The sequence below is a fragment of the Capra hircus genome, chromosome 17 (genome assembly GCF_001704415.2).
Source record: "Capra hircus breed San Clemente chromosome 17, ASM170441v1, whole genome shotgun sequence".
Classification (NCBI taxonomy): Eukaryota; Metazoa; Chordata; class Mammalia; order Artiodactyla; family Bovidae; genus Capra; species Capra hircus.
This window is the reverse complement of record NC_030824.1, coordinates 21,773,723-21,793,815: the sequence shown is the minus strand read 5'-3', so window position 1 is coordinate 21,793,815 and position 20,093 is coordinate 21,773,723. Positions and strand designations below refer to the sequence as shown.

Genomic DNA, 20,093 nt, shown 5'->3' with positions numbered 1-20,093 from the left:
AGGCAAATGTTAGCCAGGAAAAAGCCAGGCCTCTGGAGATGCAAGTTACCTGGTTGTTCAGTTCTTGACTGGGTGAGTGAGGACTAGTACATTCTCTATGAAACTTGGGAAAAGCAGGATAAGGACCTGGAAATCAGAGGTTAAAATTAAGGGACTTCCTTTGGTGGTCCAGTGGTTAAGAATCCACCTGCAGAGGATACAGATTTGATCTCTGGTCCAGGACCTAAGATCCCACATGCCACAGGGCAACTAAGCAACTAAGCCCTTGCATCCCAACTACTGAACCTGCAAGCTGCAACTACTGAAGCCTGTGTGTGCTAGAGCCCATGCTCTACAAGGAAAAGCCACGGCAATGAGAAGCCAGCACACCGCAGCTAGAGAGTAGCCCCCACTCTCTGCAACTAGAGAAAGCCTGCATGCAGCAACAAAGACCCAGCAAAGACATAAATAAATAGATCTTTTTTTTTTAATAAAATTGATTAAGGACCTCCAAGGTCTTCATCTAAATAAGATAGTCTGTGAACTCTCTGCCTTTGAATGCCCAGTGCTGGAGGCAGAAATAAATACTCTGCCTTCAAGATGAAGCAGGTGGGTGAGCGAGTGAAGCTGGTCTGGGTAGGCTGTGTTGACGTGGTGTGATGATGGAAATGTAGTCGCTGATGCAGATTCTGCTCACCCCATGTCTGACCTTGGCAAGTTCCTTAAACTCTGCCTCAGTGGCAGCACCTGTAAAATGAGCAACCCAGCACAACGCTCATGAGGCGTCATTATCCCCATGACCCCTGGAGGGCTCAGTCCTGTCTGCAGGGAGCTGCAGCTCCCAGGCTTCAGCTGCTTAGTCCCAGCGTATGTGTATGTGTGCTAAGCCCCTTCAGTCCTGCCCAGCTCTTTGTGATGTTATGGACTGCAGTCTTCCAGGCTCTTTTGTCCATGGGATTCTCCAGGCAAGAATAGTGGAGAGGGTAGACATTCCCTTCTCCAAGGGATCTTCCCAACCCAGGGACTGAACCTAGCTCTTGGCATTGGCAGGCAGATTCTTCACTGTCTGAGCCACCAGGGAAGACTTGCAGCAGAAATATTTACAAATCTGTGGGAATCTGTTTCAGGGCTCCTGGCACCTTCATTCCTTGGCTGGTCAGAGTGGGGGCAGAGTCAGGCAAACGGACATCTAACAAGCAGATCACAGGGGCAATCTTACACACCCAGAGGCAGCTCCCTGCCGAAGCAAGCTTGGTTTTACTTGGTTTTACAAAGCTGCCTCTTCATCGGGAATCTTGAACGGCCCACCAGGGAGCCCCAAATGGGAACTCTGATTGGATGTCAAATCACAGGGTGGCTGCCTGGCTCTCCTGGAAAATTAGACCATGTTCCGTCCCATTAGGTTTCCTACGGCTTGGGCGGCTCATTGCACTGAGTAAGTGGCTCCATCTGCAAGCTGCCCACCCCTGGAGAGAAATCGGGCCTTGCAGTCACCATCCGTGAACGCGCTGCCTCATCAGCCAAAGGTAAATATTTTCCAGAAGCAAGATGATTCTAGAGAGATCCGGAAAGGCAGTCAAGTCCGCCCGGAGGTCCTCCACAGCCTTTTTCTGAGTCTTTTCCAAGCTTTCCTGTCCCTTTTCTCTGCTCTCAATTAAAAACAGCAAAGGAGACACAGACGTTAAAAGAACAGACTTTTGGGCTCAGTGGGGGAAGGAGAGGGTGGGTTGATTTGTGAGAAGAGCACTGAAACATATACATTACCATATGTAAAACAGATAACCAGTGTGAGTTTTATGCATGATTCAGGGTACCCAAAGCTGGTGCTCTGTGACAACTTGGAGGGATGGGGTGGGGAGGGAGATGGGAGGGGGTTCAAGGTGGAGGGGACACGCACCGATGGCCGATTCACGTTGATGTATGGGAAAAGCGATCACAATGTTGTAAAGTAATTATTCTCCAATTTTAAAAAATAAATAAGTTAAAAAGAAACTTTTTAAAAAGTCATTTGAATTATAAAGGAAGATAAAAGCCTACAGGGACTTCCCTGGTGGTTCAGGGAAGACTGACTAGACTCCCTATGCAGGGTCATGGGTTTGATTCCTGGTTGGGAAACTAAGATCCCATATGCCTGCACAGCATGGCCAATAAATAAATCAAATTTTAAAAGCAGAGATTTTCAGAATGGATTTTTTAAAAAGTCTAGTGGTTCCTTCATCTAATCTTGACTAGGGCACTTCCCTAAAGGGTATCAGAGTTTTTACACATGATCTTTACCTGAGGGGTAAAACCTACAGCAGACTGACTGACCAAAAGTGTCTGCAAAGATACATTCACATTATCTGCTTTATGTTTTTTTTTTTAATTTTATTGGAGTGTAGTTGATTTACAATGTTGCACTAATTTCTGCTGTACAGCAAAGTGACTTAGCTATACATATATATATATATGTATATTTGTATTTTTCCATTATTTGTCACAGGATATTGAATATAGTTCTCTGTGCTCCACAGTAGGACCTTGTAGCTTATACACTATATATGATAGTTTGCATCTGCTGCTGCTGCTGCTGCTAAGTCGCTTCAGTCATGTCCGACCCCGTGTGACCCTATAGACGGCAGCCCACCAGGCTCCCCCGTCCCTGGGATTCTCCAGGCAAGAACACTGGAGTGGGTTGCCATTGCCTTCTCCAATGCATGAAAGTGAAAAGTGAAAGTGTCTGACTCCTAGTGACCTCATGGACTGCAGCCTACCAGGCTCCTCTGTCCATGGGATTTTCCAGGGAAGAGTACTGGAGTGGGGTGCCACTGCCTTCTCCGAGTTTTTATCTGCTAACCCTCAAATCCCAATACATCCCTTCCTCACCTCCCCTCCCTCTTAGCAATCACTACTGTGATTCCCTGGTGGCTCAGCGATAAAGAATCTGCCTGCAACATAGGAGACATAAGAGATGCAGATACGACCCCTGGGTCAGGAAGATCCCCGGGAGAAGGGCATGGCAACCCACTCCAGTAGTCTTGCCTGGGAAACCCCAGGGACCGAGGAGCCTGGCGCACTGCAGTCCATGGGGTCGCTGGGCACACAGGCAGTCTAGAGCCTATGTCTCATCCACGTTACCTTAATGTGACACTAACAGTCTCACTGTCCCAAGGCGAGGCCCACAGTCCCTCCCTGGGACCAGAATTGCAGCCTCAATAGAAGTTACACCGAGTGACTGCTGAGGCTTCACCATAAATGACCCACTTCATCTTTCAAAGGAGCAAAAGTTCAACAGTGTTATCTGGATTCTTGATCTCCTCATAAATTTGAATAAAAATTAATTCCCCAAATGGACTCACAGACATAGAGAACACATTTGTGGCTGCCAGCGCAGGGACAGGGGGAGGGGGAGGGTGGGAAAGGAGGAAAGGATTAGGAGTTTGGGGTCAGCAGATACAAACTATTATCTACAGAATGGAGAAACAACAAGATCGTACTGTAGAGCTCAGGGGACAATATTCAATATCTGGTGATAAAATACAATAAAGGATCAAAAATATTAGAGGTGTTGGCAGAACCTTCAAAAATTTGTCATGCCCCATTCTTGCCACAGAAACAGCCAGGATTCTATTACTGGCTGACAAACAGCAGTTTCTCTCTGGATTTGCTTAGCTGGGTCTATTTTTCCAATCCACCTTAAGAAACCACACATCCTCAAAGGGGTTCCCAAAACCCTCTGAATTGAACATTTTAGAGTTGGTTTTCCCCTTCTTTTGCATTTTGCTGTCTTCCATCTGCTCTCTGGGATGAGTTATTTTGTATTTCTATATTTTTGAGTGTGTGCTAGGAAATGACATAGCATATAAGTCCTGTTATGTGGCCATCACAGTAGCAAGTTTACTGAAGATGCTTGTCGGTAGTCCTGTGCTGAGGTAACACCTGGATGTGGTTGTCTTGTTTTGAGCATCTTAGAAGCGGGGCTGATTAGTCCGCAGTATCCAGACAGTGTAAACCAAAGTGTGCTGCTCATTTTAATTTATGCAAAAGCATAAAGGATCAAAGTTCCCCAAGTTTATACTGGAAACCAACAGCCATAGAGCAGCAGACTCTCATGGGGTGACAGTCTCAAACAAAAATGGCCAAAGGGGCATTGGGAAACAGACCTGTAAGATCTTGTGTATTGAGAGTTCATCAAAGGCAATTTTCAAAGATAAGAACCTATTTGTTGTCCTAATAAATAGAAATTAACCACATTACCGAATGTGACACTTTATTGTTCATGATCATTGTGAAGATCTGTATCTGCAGGCTCAGTGGGAATTTGGAAGGCAAAGGTGTCCATCCCTATCAAGAAAGCCAGGACATGACACATCTGGTATCCACTCCACTCCTCCACTCAATGCAGACACTGCTAATCAATCACAGCATCCAGTATCCACTCCACACCTGCACTCAAGGCAGACACTGCTAATCAACCCCAGCACAGGATGGCACTCTTTCCATCAGGGACCAGATTTGTCTTCAGAATTCTTCTCACCACAATGCTCCTGAGTGCAACCAATTAGCCTATGAAACAAAAACCTGTTTTTCATCCTCAAATCAGAAATGTGGCTAAATATCCAATCTGGAGTATTATTCAACAGTTTTAAACATATGAGGAAGCACTACCCCACTGACACGGAAAGTCGGCCAAGATATCCTGAGTACACAAACCAATACAGACAGCACACACAACACACACAAGGAGACTCATCCAAGTCTGAAGACAAACAAGCAGGTGCCAACCTCTCTCCTTTCGTTGCAAGCCCCGGCCCATGTCACAACGTGGGAGGCAGGTCGGGGAAGAACTCACACACGTGCAGCCAGACATCAGATCTGTCTAATTAGCTGCCTAAGAGCTAGAAAGTGATATTTGGAGGATGCTGCAGGGAGCAAGCTAACACACATTTAAACAGAAGCCTTTGGAGGGGATGTCTGGAGACAGATAAAAGACTGAGCTGTCATCGCTGGTCTTAATTGGCAGATCACAGTTCTGACAAATGTGCTGAAGATAACCATTCAGTGCACTGGTCCTGTAGGGGGGTGGGGAGGGTGACTTCATTAACTATGGATCCCAAGATTCTCTCGACAACGGACCACTTTCAGTCAGAAAGATGATTGCTCCTCCTTGGTTACTGGCCTCCTTTTCCTGTAACTTTCTGCCACTCTATTTAAAAAAAAAAAACAAACTTGGATTGATTTCCATCTTGACAGCTGTCTTTGGCGTTCTCTTTTTAGGCTGACCCTATTTCGCAGAAAAAGATGTTTCTCTTTTCATTTCTACCCCTTCAATGTGATCTGCTTAAAGTACTGTGTTGCTTCATCCAAGGTGAGCTCAGAAACAAAATCATCCCTCCACTTTTGGGCCATTGTGGAGTATTTTCAAATTTTCAAGGATCCAGCCCCCGTCTACACTGGAGTAAAGAGTTATTTATCCAAACTTTCCAGTCCCCATCAATCAATGAGAGCAAATTACTGCTATATTCACTTTAAAAGGAATCAAAAGTCCAGAATGCCCATGTGATTATGTTTGAATTTCCACTCAGTGCTTATTAGCTGATCAATATTAGCTCAACTAAGGAAATATAAGACACGCCCCCCAATAAATCTTGCCCCAAAAAGGAAAAAATAAATTCAGATCCTAGTAGAAAAAATATATATGGATTTTACAGAGAAAGATAAATCAAGTGGAGTTAAGAGTTACTTATTTTAGCTAAATACTTTTCCAGAATTCTTCTCAGAAGGCAAGAGAACAGATTAAATAGGAAAGAATATGTACCATAAATCAGAATAATTACATTATTTTACTACCTTGTTGGCTCAGTTTTCTCCTGACAAGATGTTTAAATTAAGAGGAGATGCTTTTTCACATTTAAAACATTTTATAATACACTCAGCCACTTCTAAATCATAGTAAAATATATATCATTCTATAAAGAAGGATAGCAACTCAGGTTGAATTCTAAGCTCAATGGGCAGTCAGCAATTCAGACCATTAGGACATAAATTATCATTTGTGTGTGGATGAAGAAAGATCAGTTCTGGTGAAGAAGATAGTAAATCTGAATTAGAATAATGGCTTCTTGAGTCTCATTGTAAGCAGAAGCCTCTTCTGAAATATACTCATCTTTCCACATATGGTAAGTTCCCCTCCATCAACAAGTATTAATTTGGGTGAAGAGGAAGATTAAACTTTATTACGTTCCAGATGAATCATTTCCAAGTCCTAAAACAGTGCATGTAATTAGATTGAATTCTCAGATATTTTCTAATCAACTTGGGGATATTTGTGAGAAAAATCAGGCTTTAAACAGCAGGAGATGCTAAGAAGTAGGTTTCAACTGGCATCCGGACCTGTCCATTAAGCTCTCAATTTTTATAACTATTTTCCAACATTATTCCTTTTGTTTCCTTTTACTTGTTGTTAGAAAGCTAAATAGGCTCATATTATCATATTTTAAAACTCCATTTTTATTACCACTCTCTCCAAATCTTAACCCAAATGGATTGCCGTTGACATATAAGACAGGCAGATAAATGACATTTTTACATTATCAGTCTAAAAACCATAGCTCCATCCATTTGCAGCAATTTTATACTCAAGTTTTATGAAAGCAGTATTGGATAAAGTTTAATTAATGATTAACTATTAAATTAATAAATGCAAATGACATTACAATGCTTTGTAGACCTTTAACTCCAACAATCTGCTTGGCACCAAAAGGAAAAAAAAATCAATTTCTTTTCTTTTCATCATCACAAAGGAAGGTCCTGGGAGAATTAAGATTATTTCTTCAGTCTTTCTTCTTGGTCCAACATCTATTTAAAAACTATGGACTTCTGGCAGTTGGAACTAATTAAAAGAACTAATGTTCGACAGACATAGAAAACAAACTTACAGTTAACAAAGGGGAAAGGGGGGAGAGGGATAGATCGGGAGTTTGAGATTAACAGATACACACTACTACATATAAAATAGATTTTTTTAAAAAGACCTGCCGTATAGCACATGGAGCTATACTCAATAGCTTGTAATAACCTATAATTGAAAATAATCTGGAAAACAATAGCTATATACATGTGTATGACAGAATCACTTTGCTGTACATCTGAAACTAACATTGTAAGTCAACTATATTTATAAACAAAGAATTCACATTTATGAATTGTAAGCTATGGATCAAATACTGTGCTGGGTATTCTATATACTTATTTAATGAACCTTTCCTCCGTACATATTAGATAGGTATGGAAGACATCTCTAAGCTGCCTTATACGCCTCTATCCTTTTGCTTACAACACTGAGATGGACTGCATCCTTATCCTCAGTCTCCATATCTGGGAGTTCTCTGGTGATCCAGTGGCTAAGACTCCACACACCCAGTGCAGGGGGCCCAGGTTTGATCCCTGGTCAGGGAACCAAGATGCCATGTGCAGCAACTAAAATGAACCTGCATGCTACAAGAAAGAGTGAAGATACCACATTATGCGACGTAAGATCCCACACGCTGCAATGAAGATCCAAGATACCATGTGCCGCAACAAAGACCTCAGTTCAATTCAGTCCAGTTCAGTTCAGTCGCTCAGTCATGTCTAACTCTTTGCGACCCCATAAATCACAGCATCCCAGGCCTCCCTGTCCATCACCAACTCCCGGAGTTTATTTAAACTCATGTCCATCAAGTCAGTGATGCCATCGAGCCATCTCATCCTCTGTCGTCCCCTTCTCCTCCTGCCCCCAATCCCTCCCAGCATCAGAGTCTTTTCCAATGAGTCAACTCTTCGCATGAGGTGGCCAAAGTACTGGAGTTTCAGCTTTAGCATCATTCCCTCCAAAGAAATCCCAGGGCTGATCTCCTTCAGAATGGACCAGGTGGATCTCCTTGCAGTCCAAGGGACTCTTAAGAGTCTTCTCCAACACCAGTTCAAAACCATCAATTCTCCAGCGCTCAGCTTTCTTCACAGTCCAATTCTCACATCCATACATGACCACTGGAAAAACCATAAACTTGAGTAGATGGACTTTGGTGGCAAAGTAATGTCTCTGCTTTTCAATATGCTGTCTAGGTTGGTCATAACTTCTCTTCCAAGGAGTAAATGTCTTTTAATTTCATGGCTGCAATCACCATCTGCAGTGATTTTGGAGCCCAAAACCAAATAAATAAATGAATATTTAAAAATTAAATAAATAAAATGATCAAATAAGACATTTCTGAAAGAAAAGGCTAAATCTGAATTTTAATTATCTAGAAAGACAGTCTGCTATGACTTATTCATTCTATGTTGCTAGAGGGAGTTGTTTTATGATTAACTCTCTTTTCCATTAAAACAAAAGTATTAGTTTGTAGAGGGATCATTAAGCTAGTCATTTAATACGTTTGATTCACATAACAAATAAATGTGTTAGGTCCTATTCCCTTCAGTTAATCCATGAAAATATTACATTTGCTTAAGTTAATTAAGCTTGTTTAATTTTTGCTGCATTTTAATGAGTTCATTTATAAGAAAATAAACTTAAGAGGACAGTGTATATTTCCTGGATCAAAATAAGACAAACAAAAGGGTTCCAAATTAGAATCCACAGATAACATTCAGAAAATTCTGTTTAAATTCAGCATCTTTTTAAAGTGCCTGGTATTTCAACTGATTCCAAGGACTGTTGTTCAGTTGTTGTGTCCAACTCTTTGCGACCCCATGGACTGCAGCACACCAGGCTTCCCTGTCCTTCACTGTCTCCCAGAGTTCACTCAAACTCATGTCCATTGAGTCAGTGATGCTATCTAACCATCTTATCCTCTGCTGCCTGCTTCTCCTTTTGCCCTCAATCTTTCCCAGCATCAGGGTCTTTTCCAGAGTTGTCTGTTCACACCAGATGGCCAACGTACGATCCAGATTAGTGATTCACAGGTCATATCTTCCAAAGCCATGAAATGATGCTTCAAGTCACCACTGCCTATTTATTCCTCCTTTTCCACTTTCAATAATGATTTATCAGCCTTTGGGTAGAAAAACTATTCAAGGTGTTTCTTAATGCCCTTCTTCTCATGAAAGAGAGGAGGTTCATAATTCCATGAAACCTAGATGCCTCCTGCCAGTGTCTACTAGGCTGTTGTTTAATCTCAGCTCAGCAGAGATCAAGATGATAGTAAAACTCCCTGATGTCACATTATGGCATGTAATAATGTAATAAAGTCTACCTATAATGCTTAGCATATCAGAAGGACTTTATTTTTACAAAACTCAAACAGGTTTTGTCCATGAGTGTGTGTGTGCTCAGTCATGTCAGACTCTTTGCGACCCCATGGACAGTAGCCCACAAAACTCCTCTGTCCATGGAAAAGATACTGGAGTGGGTTGCCATTTCCTCTTCCAAGGGATTCTCCCAATCCAGGGATTGTACTCACATCTCCTGCATCCCCTTCATTGGCAGACAGATTGTTTACCACTGTGCCACCTGAGATGACAGCCTAAAACAGTGATCCAATTGTTTTCCAGCTCATTCTCCAACTGTGAATAGAGCAAGAAGAGATAAAAATTGCCTTTGCATTATCCACCTGACTCAGCCACTGGCCAGTCCCTACAGCTCAACCTCGGCCATGAGGCCTGGTTGATTGTGATACTTTTGATTTGTTTAATCCACAAGTATGTACTGAGCACCAACTATACGCAACACACTTACCTAGACATGGATGATCCTTCAGGGAGGATGACTTCAGTGATCAGGAAGTTTTTTTGTTTGTTTTTTTACAGTGAAACAGATACACAATCAAATAAATATACAGCAGGTCAAATGGTAATTAACGCCAAAAAAAAAAAAGAAGCAAAATAAAGCAGGATAAGAGAATAGAGAGTGAAAACAAGTTGTTTTTTCTTAAATTTATTTTATTGAAGTATAATTGATTTACAATGTTGTATTAATTTCTGCTATACAGCAAAGCTATCAGGTTATACATTCTTTTTCATATTCTTTTCCATTATGGTTTATCACAAGATATTGAGTATAGTTCACTGTACGATACAGTAGGATCTTACTGTTAATCCATTCTCTGTATAACTGTTTGCATCTGCTAACCCTAAAATCCCAGTCCTTCCCTCCCTCAACCCTCCCACAACCTCAGCAACCATAAGTCTGTTCTCTGTCTGTGAGTTTGTTTCTGTTTCGTAGACAAGGTCATTTGTGTTGTATTTTAGATTCCACATATAAGTGATATTATACGGTATTTGTCTTTGTCTGACTTACTTCACTTAGTATGATAATCTCAAGGTCCATCCATGTTGCTGCAAATGACATGATTCCATTGTTTTTTATGACTAAGAGTTGTTATTTTCAATTGGGTATTCAAGGAGAGCTTTAACTGAAAAGGTGACAACCAAGGATGAGTACGATGAGAATTGATAATAACTGTAGGGGTCCTTTGTTGGTGTTATATTCACCATGTGGCATGCATCAACAAACTTACGATCCTGCAAAGCAGATTCTGTTATTACCTCCTGTTTTAAGGCAAATGCAAAAGTTACATTGTCTTTTGCACAAGGTCACCCCCATTAGTAACTGGTTGTCGTGTTGCCAAAGCATTTTATTTTTGAATCATGAATTAAAAGGAGTAGCACATTTACTGGGCTCTAGGATATGAACTGACGGCAACCTTACTCTGACTTTCTTGTTGATTGTTCCGGAGTGGGCTGAGTTGAACTGGCCATCATCACTGATTGATATATTTCTAGATAGCAGGTGGATCCATCATAGTATCATGCATTCCTTCATAGAGGCAATGACTTATCTGATCAACATGTGGAATATGTATTAGCTGCCTTACTCTAAGCATCTTTATCAATGTCGATTTTATCAATACTACCTAGAAGTGCTGGGACATTATGCCATCATACTGTTACTGACCAGGGTTCTTGGCCTTCCCCAATCAATAGGAACTGACTAGAGGCCAGACAAGAAATTCAGCCAAGGCTTTACTGGTGGTCCCTGCTATACAGCGGGAAGCCAGAACAAGTAACAGGTTCCCTTGCTTGCTCACTTCCTGAGGGTGGACTACCTTGTTCCTTACACTGGGTGAGGGTAGGGGTGTGTCCAGAGGAGAGCATGGCAACCCATTCCAGTATTCTTGTCTGGAAAATCCCCATGGACAGAGGAGCCTGGCAGGCTGCAGTCCATGGGGGTGCAAAGAGTCAGACACGACGAGCAACTAAGCACAGAACAGCACAGGGGTGTGTCCATGGGTCTGGCCGGAGGGATGGCTTAGGTGGTTTGCCCTCCCTTTGGTGGTGTTGAGAGCAGGGGGCATGCTCTGTACCAATCTTGCTTTTGCTCCAGGCCCTTCAAAATGGCAGTTGTGTTTATGGTTTTGGGGGTTTTGGGGGGATTTTTTTGGTCTCTTTGTATATTTCATTCAGAATTTCCCCCAACTGCACATCTACACAGTTATTTTTAGTCTCATACTGTTTCTTTGTATTTTGTTGCTGGAGGAAAGGAGTGTCCAGCTACAAGCAAAAGGTCCCAGGTCCCAGCCTATCACAACCCCTTTCTATAAATACTAGATGAATGACCATTTTAAATTTGACATACTTCCTAGGCAATTGCTGGTAACTGGGAAGGAATCAGGATACATGGATGTGTAAGGTTTGAGCAGCAGCGTTTTCTTCTTCCTCTAAGCTATAGAGACTGCTTGTTTAGTCGCTCAGTCCTATTCTACTCTTTGCGACCATTTGAATTGTAGCCTACCAGGCTCCTCTGTCCATGGAATTTTGGGGGCACAAATATTGGAGTATTTCCTCCTCCAGGGGATCTTCCCAACCAGGGATGGAACACCTGTCTCCCGTGTCTCCTGCATTGACCTCTATGCTTTAGTGTCTGCTGGCTAATCACATTAGAAAACTGGCCAGGAAGGAGGTATGTGCTAGATTGGGAATGGTGAAAACAAATTGCAAAAATCTAGGAAGGAGTCATAAGCAATTTAATTAATTAGACACATTCAATTCATTAGGAAATTGTCTGAATGAAAGCTTAGTCTAGGTAAGAACAATTAAATCCAACCCATGACAATGGAGAAAACATGATGCCAAAGATGGAACACAGTTTTGAAATTTCTGCAAGAGGAGAAATGGCTGAAATATATAATTAAAGATATTTTAAGACATCAATAAGTTTCCATCTCAAGGCTCCCTGTGCCATTCTGTCTGCCTGGAATGTTCCCACTCCAAATTTTCCATTCCTCACTTCCCTGGTGGCTCAATGGTAAATAATCCATGCGCAATGCAGGAGACTTGGATTTGATCCCTGGGTTGGAAAGATCCCCTGGAGAAGGAAATGGCAACCCACTCCAGTATTCTTGCCTGGGAAATCCCATGGACAGAGAAGGGGGGTCCATGGGGTCGCAAAAGAGTCAGACACAACTTGAGCGACTAAACAACAATGATTTATAATTCAAATTGCCACTCAAATGTTACCACTCTCAGAGGAACTTTCTTGATCCTCCTCCCAGTCACAACCCCCACCTCAATTATATCTTCTGATTGTATTTGCATCAAATTAACCTTTGCTTAATTATTCATTTATTCATTCAGCTATGTGTTTTTTGTCTTTGCTGCTAGAATGTAAGCTCCAAGAAATTAAGAATCTAGTCTACCCACATGGGCTGCTCTTTTCCTAATGCCTAGAAAACCACTTGTTCTAGGAGTTACCCAATAATTGAATGTCTCACTTACTTTATAAGTGAACAGTTGGAGGAAAGGAATGTTAAATATCTGTCTAAGGTCGTGTTGTAATTGTTGTTGTTTAGTTGTTTGTTTAGTTGTTAAGTCATGCCTGACTCTTTGTGACCCCATGGACTATAGCCCCCCAGGCGTCCCTGTCCACAGGATTTTTCAGGCAAGAATACTAGAGTGCTTTGCCATTTCCTTCTCCAGGGGATCTTCCCAACCCAGGGATCAAACCTGCATCTCCTGCATTGCAGGCAGATTTTCTACCACTGCACCCTTGGGAAACTCCATGTTATAATAGGGAAGAACAAATTTGACTCCATAGTAGATCTATTTCTTTTACTTTCACCTTTGTATTTTATTGCTTTTGCTATAAGTTAAGAATGTTGCCTAGAGCCTGAAATACACCGGATCCTCAAGGCTCTGACCTTAAAGGTATAGCACTTTTCCTTTCATACAGAGATAAAAAGTTGCAGAATGGAGAATAATATTACTGTTGGAGGTATACAGGAACATCATCACCTGACCTACATAGACAACTGCAAGAACAAAGGATTCCTACACCACGCAGTTTGCAGCAACCAACCACACCCCTCCTTTATCCTGCCTTTAAAATGCTCTGCTAAAACCTTTCAGGGAATTTGGGGTTTGGGGGGCATAGAACTACCACGTGTCTCTTTGCATGGCAATACAATAATATTTCTCTGTTCCAAACTCCAATGTTTTGGTAGTATTTGGTAACACTATTGACACCCAGAGGCAGAGTTCAGTCTCAAATGTTAAGACCCTTGACTATTGGTGTATTCAGCTTTCCAGACTCCTGGTGAAAAAATTCCTAATACATGGATGTTTCATGGTGGATATTAAAACGAACACTGATGCTTTGGAGACACATGATTTTTTTCTTTTTTTTTTTGCTTTCTTTTGTTTGCACAATCATGTCTTGTCACCCAGGAAAGTTGAGCATGGAAACTTTTCTGAAACACACACATTTCACCTCCAGAAGGAAATCAGATGTTTTTCTTCCACCGATGACATGAGGAATTTAGAAAATAATCTGCAGCATGAAGGCATTTCACAGTAACGCCAATAAGATTGAACAAATCTCATTAATATAAGATATACTTACTTGGAAATCACCCCAATTCTATTACACAAGGAAACTATTGTAATTAAGTCACAGTGTGTTTCTGTTATTTAGGAAAATAAGCAATTACACTCTGCATCCTTGAGAGCTACTGCTAATTGGGTTTCACTGAGCTTATACTTCTGCAGTGTTGCCTGCAACAAAATCTGATCATCTGATATCGAGGACCCAGCTCAGGGCAATGGACTGCCTCATACAAAAGCTTTGTTAGTGCCTCAGCAACCCTGCCTGATCAACCGCAGGTCACACAGCAAGCTGACTGCTGGCACAGACTCACGGTGTCTTTGATTATGAAACACACAAGGATATTCATTCAGCAGACAGTGACTGAGGACATTCCAGGCCTGTGAGAAACATGGGCCACACTGTGGAGCTTGCTACATAACAGAATTATAAAGAACTGAGAGAGTTATGCAGATGACAACACCCTTATGGCAGAAAGTGAACAGGAACTAAAAAGCCTCTTGATGAAAGTGAAAGAGGAGAGTGAAAAAGTTGGCTTAAAGCTCAACATTCAGAAAAGTAAGATCATGGTATCTGGTCCCATCATTTCATGAGAAATGAATGGGGAAACAGTGGAAACAGTGTCAGACTTTATGTTTCTGGGCTCCAAAATCACTGCAGATGGTGACTGCAGCCATGAAATTAAGATGCTTACTCCTTGGAAGTAAAGTTATGACCAACCTAGACAGCATATTGGAAAGCAGAGACATTACTTTGTCAACAAAAGTCCATCTAGTCAAGGCTATGGTTTTTCCAGTGGTCATGTAGGGATGTGAGATTTGGACTGTGAAGAAAGCTGAGCGCTGAAGAATTGATGGTTTTGAACTGTGGTGTTGGAGAAGACTCTTGAGAGTCCCTTGGACTGCAAGGAGATCCAACCAATCCATTCTAAAGAAGATCAGTCCTGGGTGTTCTTTGGAAGGAATGATGCTAAAGCTGAAACTCCGGTACTTTGGCCACCTCATGTGAAGAGTTGACTCATTGGAAAAGACTCTGATGCTGGGAGGGATTGGGGACAGGAGGAGAAGGGGACGACAGAGGATGAGATGGCTGGATGGTATCGCCGACTCGATGGACGTGAGTCTGAGTGAACTCTCGGAGTTGGTGATGGACAAGGAGGCCTGGCGTGCTGCAATTCACGGGGCCGCAAAGCGTTGGACACCACTGAGCGACTGAACTGAACTGAACTGAGCCAAGAGAGTTAACTTAGGCAGGGAGTCTAGAGCACTTTAAGGAGGAGGTGAACATTCTAGCTCATGCTTTCCTTAAGCCTTGTGCAACAATTACCCAAGAACTGGCTTTTCTTTAGGTCCAGAGCTGGTAATTACACAGCCAGTGTCTTGCTCATGGAAATTCTTTTCTTGGGCTATATGTTACTGATTAAAAGTGTAACAAATCTTGTCTGGGAACCCATTTCTCAAGAGTTGTACCCCTGATTACACAACAACAGTATATCTTGCCCAGAGACATTGCAGAGACATTGCCTGGAACCCATTCTCCCTGGCTAATCTTGTGCTGAAGTTATCTCAGGAAGTATGCCTTGGGAAAGGGTCAGGTGAAACCCTTACAACCTTGAGGTATTGTTTTAACCTTTTCTCAGCAGCCAGTTCAGAAGTATATAATGCCCTGCTTAATCTAGTGAGGATGGGTAATCTTTCTGCCCCTTTCTGATGTCTATGTCAGAAGCTTTCTCTGTCCCTTTACACTTTAAGAAAACTTTGCTACACGATCTGAGTAACAGATCCATCTTTGGTCTTAGAGTTAAATTTTCTCCTTCAGAGACCATGATTACCAGCACTGTTCACTCAATGTGTAAGCTATCAGAACCTTCAAATCAACTTAAAGATGCACCAATATCACAAAATAGGCTATTTGAGGGCTGAAAAGAATTTCACTCCAATATTCAAGGCATGCTTGCCCTTTGTGTGCCCTATCTGTAATTACTGAAAAAGAAAAGTTTTTATTTATTCTGAGTATGTACTAATCTGGTTGAACGAAAACTTAGAGCTTCTAGGGTCTCACCTTCCCCCTACAAAGAAATACAAGAAAACCCTCAGAATGCCGAACAAAAGAAGATCCTAACAATATTATCTCAACGCTTTGATCCATGTGAATTTATTATGTGAGTTAACGAATTGCCCCTGTGCATTAAGCCAGTTTCAATTGAGTTTCTCTCATTTGCAGTCTTAAATAATATATTAATAAAGCTAGAGAATAATGTGAGGTAACGCATAAATTGTTTCTAAAACATGTTGTATGTGGAGTAAAGGATAAGGTATTGAAGAGAAGGTAGAGATCAATGTGGGTGTATCAGTTAGCTGTGGCTAAATAACAAATAACTCCAACAATTTGACATAAATAAGCATCTATGATCATGCTCCCTGGTCTTGATATTAGCTATAGCAGCTCTTCAGACTACAGATCTGTGCATCTTTGGGTCAGCTAAAGAAGCACATATACGTTGACCTGTTTTTTCCACTTTTAGAAATACTCAGGTATATCCAAGGAAACAGGGACAACAATATTTCTATAAAGAACAACCCCACTGCCAAGCTCTCTGGATGTATCTAGTCCCCAAACAAGGAGCCTGTTAGTGTGACTCTCATTTCCTTTGGCTTGACATTAGCTGTTAGAACACTTTTAAATGTGCTCCTTTTTCTAATCTCTTCTGTCCTCCTTTATAATCACGTGATTTTCAAATTCATTTACTCACACAGCCTCACAATGAGCATTCATTACAATACTATTTAAAATCAAGACTTTTTCTGCCTTTCTAACCCAAAGCACTGGGTTTTTGCACTGAAAAGCTTTTAAAATTCTTATCACAGTATTGCAGGCAGTTTGTAAGTTATATTCTATTAAAACGATTCTACCTAAGGTTGTCACAATTCAGAGATTACAGCCTCTGCAGGATGTTTTGTTAGGAATATATTCATATACTCACTTTGTCAGACACATCCCATGAGTCTACATTTAACATCTCATCTGATAGCATAATTCAACAAAAAGGATAAAATAAGCAATATTTATTAATATTATGCAATAGATATTATGGGAATATTAGATAGGCACACATTGGCATCCCAAAGCAAACATTTCTATGTTTCCAGCAGCACAAGCAAGGCCAATGAGGAAAAGGGGAGGAAGAGTGTTGAGGGGAAGAGGCATAAAATGTGAAAACCTGGACTTGCCGGGTGGTCCAGTGGTTAAGAATCCACCTGCCAGTGCAGAAGACGCAGTTCTGATTCCAGGTCTAGGAAGATCTCACACACCACGGTACAACTAAGCTAGTGCTCCCCAACTACTGGGCCCGCACTCTGGAGCCTGGAAGCCACAACTACTGAGTCCACACAGCACAACTTCTGAAGCCCGCACACGCTAGGGCTTGTGCTCTGCAACAAGAGAGGCCACGGCAATGAAAAGCCCATGCACCAGGACTAGAAAGTAGCCCCCACTCGCCGCAACTAGAGAAAGCCCTCTTGCAGCAACAAAGACCCAGGGCAATCAAAAACAGATAAGTAAATAAAAATTTTAAATATATACAGTTTAAAAAAATGTGAGCCCATCTCCTAATTATGTAACTCTGGTAATATATTTACTTTTTCTCATGCAATCTTTCTTATTTCTTCTAAAAGGAATGCAAAATTCATTCTCACGGAAGTAATAAACACCATCTGAGTTGTTATCTGAGTTTGAAAACATTACTACTTGATGAAATAGTGTAAGAAAATATATGCCCTATGATCCAGATATCCACAGATATCACAGTTTTGTATCCAGACATAATTTTCTGAGGGTGTAGAGTTGGAAAATCACATTTGGACTTCTCAGGCCCAATATCTGGATCAGTAAGGCCACGGTGGCCACCTGGCAACCTCTTGCAAGTATCTTGGTTGGTCCCCAGTACCTTGCCAACTAGAACCCCTCTGCTAATTTCTAAGGATTCCCTGGTGACTCATCAGTAAAGAATCCACCTGGGACAAGGATTTGATCCCTGGGTTGGGAAGATCCCCTGGAGAAGGAAATGGCAACCCATTCCGGCATTCTTGCCTGGGAAATCCCATGGACAGAGGATCCTGGAGGGCTATATCGTATCGCAAATAGCTGGACACAACTTAGTGACTGAACTTAGCAACTGAACAACAACAACGATGACGACGATCTTACTCCTTGAAAAAGATCTTCTAAAGCAGACAGACAAGACAGGAGAAGACAAGATTCGGTGGGGTCCGCAAAGATACAGCCCTACTGAATAATTACACCAGAAAAGGAAGCTCCAGCCAATCTCACATGCCACCATTCACTTGCCACTCACAAATCCATTCATTAGACAAGTATTCGCCAGCATTTCTTTGTGCTTTACATCATACAGCTCAAATACTTTAAGGACTGAAGAAGAAAAAGAAAATTTCAAGACTCTGTCACAATTACACAGCTTAGTTGTTGGAGCAGGAAAGCAGCCAGAGATGATGAATCAATGAAAATGTGCCACTGTATTCTAACACTTGATCTACAAAACAGATGATGGACTGGATTTGGCCCCTGGCTGTAGTTTTCTGATTCCTGATCTAAGAAAAAGGAGGTTTTTGTACTTCTTACATAAAGACTCCTGAACAGAAAAGACGGTGATGAATAAAATCTGTATACAGATGGTGAACCGTGTTCTTTGTCCCCAAAGTGGAAAGGAGGAAGTAAAACACAGAATTAAAATGAGAGTCCTGGAAACTGAGTCAGATCAGCAATAGTTTATGAGCACTACAGATTCTGAACTCCACTTGGTTTGAAATGCAATTTTCCTTATGGGAAACACCAACAAATAATTCTACAAGATCCATAGGCCTTATTAGAGTCTTGAAGGTGAGGCCCCCCCACCCCCAGTCTCTCTACCCGAACCCCCCAAACTGCTTTTATCTCAATCTCAGGTGCCTCCGGGTGGTCCCATATTCCTGGCAAGAAACTAGCGCTGTAACCTTGCCTTCCTCCGTAGGCCAACATTGGCTCTTGGGACCCCAGAGTTGTGGAGAAAGGGGCGCAAAAACCTGGATTATCTAGGAGCTGTGAAGTGATGACCCCACAGTTGTAGGGATGGAGGTGATGAGAGTTCTCTTCAACTTCCGTGATGACAGGTTGACTGAACTAGGAGCAGGGCAGGGACCCCTCGTGTGAGGTAGTAAAGCAAGAAGTGAGGACACGCCTACCCCAGGACCGCAGTTTGACTGACCGGGGGCAGGAAGTTGAGAGACCATCCACAGAACTCTCCCCTTGGCCACGTCCTTTTATCGACACTGGGGCACCACCTTGAGATGCAAGAGCAGGCAAACTCGCCCCCAAAGCCCCAGGGCTCCAGAAAGGAGCCATCCATTCAGGGAGGAGGACACGCCCCTCCACTGGCGCCCCTGGGCGAACAGCCAGCTCGCCAGATCCCCCGCACAAACTCCAGGTTCAGGTTCCCTCCTCCCAGAAGCACCTGGAGGCCGGATGCTTCCCGAGCCGCCAGTATCAGCGCCACAGCCGCCCGCCCTCGCCTTACTTCTGCTCCTGCGTCTCCCGCCGCCTCCCGGAACACCAGGGCGTCACTAGCAGTCGAGTCACCGGCCGTGCTGCTTTTGCGATGTCCGCGCCCGGTCCAGCCCTCCTCCCGTCGGAAGACCAATTCCCGTACACCCAGACCCCTAGAGCGGTTGCGGGTGACCCCCAGCTCCCAGGAGCCGCCAGACTTCGCGGGCTCTGGACCAGACCACCCCCGACACGCCCAGACACGCCCAGGCCACGCTCCACCCTGCCCACCCAGGCTCCGCCCCCACCCTGCCCACCCAGGCTCCGCCCCCACCCTGCCCACCCAGGCTCCGCCCCCCCCCCCCCCCCGCCCCCACCCTGCCCACCCAGGCTCCGCCCCCACCCTGCCCACCCAGGCTCCGCCCCCACCCTGCCCACCCAGGCTCCGCCCCCACCCTGCCCACCCAGGCTCCGCCCCCACCCTGCCCACCCAGGCTCCGCCCCCACCCTGCCCACCCAGGCTCCGCCCCCACCCTGCCCACCCAGGCTCCGCCCCCACCCTGCCCACCCAGGCTCCGCCCCCACCCTGCCCACCCAGGCTCCGCCCCCACCCTGCCCACCCAGGCTCCGCCCCCACCCTGCCCACCCAGGCTCCGCCCCCACCCTGCCCACCCAGGCTCCGCCCCCACCCTGCCCACCCAGGCTCCGCCCCCACCCTGCCCACCCAGGCTCCGCCCCC

The 20,093-nt window shown here is 43.4% G+C and overlaps 1 long non-coding RNA gene across 1 annotated transcript in view; it reads right to left on the bottom strand.

The window, feature by feature from the left end:
• The window catches only part of LOC108637874, a 46,731-nt gene extending 27,146 nt beyond the window's left edge, over positions 1 to 19,585 (bottom strand). Inside the window, exon 1 of the long non-coding RNA XR_001919383.1 lies at positions 19,389 to 19,585. This is a non-coding gene — a long non-coding RNA (uncharacterized LOC108637874). The remainder of the gene's footprint in view (positions 1 to 19,388) is intronic.